Source organism: Neophocaena asiaeorientalis, unplaced genomic scaffold, assembly GCF_003031525.2.
Source record: "Neophocaena asiaeorientalis asiaeorientalis breed wild unplaced genomic scaffold, Neophocaena_asiaeorientalis_V1.1 scaffold433, whole genome shotgun sequence".
In the NCBI taxonomy this organism is placed as follows: Eukaryota; Metazoa; Chordata; class Mammalia; order Artiodactyla; family Phocoenidae; genus Neophocaena; species Neophocaena asiaeorientalis.
In genome coordinates, this window is record NW_020175040.1 from 1,515,624 (window position 1) to 1,519,672 (window position 4,049).

The 4,049-nt window shown below is 43.2% G+C and overlaps 1 protein-coding gene across 1 annotated transcript in view; it reads right to left on the reverse strand.

Moving 5' to 3' along the window:
* CNBP (CCHC-type zinc finger nucleic acid binding protein) overlaps positions 1-4,049 on the reverse strand; it is a 50,395-nt gene that overhangs the window by 45,717 nt on the left and 629 nt on the right. The gene's annotated exons all lie outside the window — the stretch shown is intronic.

Genomic DNA, 4,049 nt, shown 5'->3' on the forward strand with positions numbered 1-4,049 from the left:
GGCCGCACCTCACAGCATGCAGGATCTTAGTTCCCTGACCAGGGATTGAACCCATGCCCCCCACAGTGGAAGCACGGAGTCTTAACCATCGGACCACCAGGGAAGTCCTGGAAGCTTTTAAGAAGTTGTTAACCCTCTGGCTGCTTTGTGTCCCTAGCTTGCTGTGTGATCTTGAGCAAATGAATGTACCTCTCTGAGCTTCAGTTTCCTGGTGTTGTGACGATCAAATGAGATAACGTAAGAGAATGCGTTAGCGTCCCATGTGGCGCAAAGAAGCGGCTGTGGAAATGTCAGTTTCTTTTGCTGGTTGTTCAACGGGGGCACTGATTGGTAAATGCTAACACTAGAACTAGCTGGGGAAGTAAAACTGACATGAACTTTCTCGAAACAGGGGCAAAATGTATACCAGAGATGTTTATCACAAAGTCGTTTACCCGTGGAGAAACTGGAAACAGCTAAATGCCTGAGAGGAAGACGCTTTGGTGCATTAAAGCTAGAGGCGTGGGGACTTCCCTAGTGGTCCAGTGGTAAAGAATCCACCTTGCAATGCAGGAGACACAGGGTCGATCCCTGGTCAGGGAACTAAGATCCCACGTGCCTCAGGGCAACTAAGCCCATGCGCCACAACTACTGAGCTCAGGTGCCTCAACGAGAGAGCCTGCGTGCCACAAACTACAGAGCCCACGCGTTCTGGAACCCCTGCACCACAACTACAGAGCCCACGCGCCCTGAAGCCTGCACGCCACAACTAGAGAAGAGAAAACCCACACGTCACAACTAGAGAGAAGCCTACGCACCACAACTAAGACCCGATGCAGCCAAAAATAAATAAAATTTAAAAATAATAAATACATCTTTAAAAACAAAAACTGGTAGTCAGACAGACTTGGGTTCAAACTTGGGCTCTTCCGCTGCCTCCCCCGGGCAACTTTTGTCAAATCATCAAATTCTGTCAGCTTCAGTGAACTTGGAAAATGGAGACTGTGAGAATTAAATTAGAGAGCTTGTGCAGCCCATAAACACAGTACCTGGCACCTGTCAGAGACACTGGGGGAAATGCAAGTACCAAGGTTACCTTTATTTTTTTTAATTTATTTAATTTTTGGCTGTGTTGGGTCTTTGTTGCTGTGCGCGGGCTTTCTCTAGTTGCAGTGAGGGGGGGCTACTCCTCGTTGTAGTGTGTGGGCTTCTCATTGCAGCGGCTTCTTTTGCTGCGGAACACGGGCTCAAGGCGCACAGGCTTCAGTAGTTGTGGCATGCAGGCTCAGTAGTTGTGGCTCGCGGGCTCAGTAGCTGTGGCGCATGGGCTTAGTTGTTCTGCAGCACGTGGGATCTTCCCGGACCAGGGCTCGAACCCGTTTCCCCTGCATTGGCAGGTGGATTCTTAACCACTGCGCCACCAGGGAAGCCTGATTTAATTCAATTCTAATTAAAATCCCATGGTTTGTCTATGGAACAAGCAGAGGCAAGACATGCTCTGAGAATAAGATGGAAGGACTCGCCTTCCTAGATACTAACATCAATGCTTATCCCGACTATGATGATTAACGCAGTACGGAATTGACACAGGGATAGACAGACTGACAAAGATACAGAATAGGAAGCCCAGAAACAGACCACAGAGATGGCCCTTGATAGATAACATACAAACAGCATATAAATGGAAATTTGATAGGGGGCAAAAATGGCATTGCAAATCAGTGTGGAAAGAAAGGATTATTCAATAAAATGTGTTAGGCCATTGATTATCCAAGTGGAAAAAAAATGAAATGGACTCCTTACCTCACACCATACAAAAAAAAATTATGATGAAGTCAGAACTTAAATGTGAAAGGCAAATTTAAAATCTTTGGAAGATAACATAAAACTGTGCTGTTCGATACAGCTCAATATAAAAAAACCAAACAACTCAATCAAAATATGGGCAGAAGACCTAAATAGACATTTCTACAAAGAAGATACCCAGATGGCCAACAGGCACATGAAAAGATGTTCAACATTGCCAATCGTTAGAGAAATGCAAATCAAAACCACAGTGAGGTATCACCTCACACCAGTCAGAATGGCCATCATCAAAAAGTTTACAAATAATAAATGCTGGAGAGGATGTGGAGAAAAAGGAACTCTCCTACAGTGTGGGTGGGAATGTAAATTGGTGCAGCCACTATAGAGAACAGTATGCAGTTTCCTTTAAAAAAAAAAAAAACTAAAAATAGAACTACCATATGATCCAGCAATACCCCTCCTGAGGGGTATATCAGGAAAAGACGAAAACTCTAATTCAAAAAGATACTTGTGGGTCTTCCCTGGTGGCGCAATGGTTAAGAATCCGCCTGCCGATGCAGGGGACACGGGTTCAAGCCCTGGTCCGGGAAGATCCTACATGCAGAGCAACAAAGCCCGTGCGCCACAACTAGTGAGCCTGCGCTCTACAGCCCGAGAGCCACAACTACTGAGCCCACACACTGTGACTACTGAAGCCCACACGCCTACAGCCCATGCCCTGCAGCAAGAGAAGCCACTGCAATGAGAAGCCCACTAGAATGGCTATAATCAAAAAGTCAATAAATATTACTGAGGATGTGGAGAAACTGGAAACTTTAATACACTGCTAGTGGGAAAATAAAGTGGGGCAGATGCTTTGGAAACCAGGCAGTTTTGCAAAAAGTTAAACAGAGTTATCATATGAGCAGCATTTCTACTCTTATATGCTCCAGAGAAATGAAAACATGTGTCACACAAAAGCTTGTACACAAGTATTCACAGCAGCATTATTCACGAGTCAAAAAGTGGAAACAGCCCAAGTGTCTATTAACTGATGAATGTTGAATAAACAAAATGTGTGTGTGTGTATATATATATATATTCATAAATGCAATATAATTCAGCAATAAAAGAGAATGAAATACTGATTGATGCTGTGACATGAACCTTGAAAACACTGTGCTAAGTGAAAGAAGCAGACACACAAAAGGCCACATTGTATGACTCTATTTACATGAAATACCCAGAACAGGCAAATCCACAGAGACAGAAAGTAGATCAATGGCTGGGGCGGGGAGTGAGGGATGGTGAATGACTAGTAATGGAGACAGATTTCTTTGGGGTAATGAGAATGTTCTGGAAGTAGTGGTGATGCACGCTCAACTGTTTGAATATACTAAGAACCACTGAAGTGTACACTTATAAAAGGGTGAATTTTAAGGTATGTGGATTATATCTCAATTTTTCAAAACGAGTAATGATAATAAAAAAAATACCACAAACAGGATATCGATATTGGTACAACCTACTAATCTTATTCAGATTCCCTAATTTCTCCGGTACTTTCAGTATCCTGTGTTTCTACAAAGGACTCAGCAATTATCATGAAGAATGTATATTAAAGGGACTTCCCTGGTGGTCCAGTGGGTAAGACTCCACACTCCCAGGGCAGGGGGCCCCGGTTCCAAAATAAATAAATAATAACTAAAAATTTTTTAAATACAGAAAGCTGGACTCACAACCCACAATTCTCATTATAAAAATGAGGTATTATAAAAATTGCCCTTGGTATATAGTTCTATAGAATTAATATCATAATATAAAAGGATATTTATCTCAACACACTTTATGTGTACTTCACGGTCTTAACACAACAACGAAAAACTCTGGGGTTCTTTTCTGGCTTTTAACCATGAGGCATACTTACTTCACCTTAATTATGAACACTTTTACACCCTGCTTTTCCCCTTTAACGTCTCATTTCGTTTAAGAAGTTAGGATACTGCCCCCCAAGTCCTCAGAAATATCCCTTTAGAAGGGTGTGGAATGTTTCATCCGATGGATGCACACAATCCCCTTAATCATCCCCTTACTGCTGGGCATTTAGGGTGTTTCCAATTATCTTGCTGCAAACTGCTGCAGTGAGCAACTTGATTTTCTTCCTTTGGACGATTTCCTCCGGATAAGGAAGGGGTGGGGTTACTGGTTAAAGATTTTGCACATCTTTCTGGCTCTTGACAATTTCACGTTGGCGCAAGACCCCCGGCCCCCCTCCCCAGATCGGA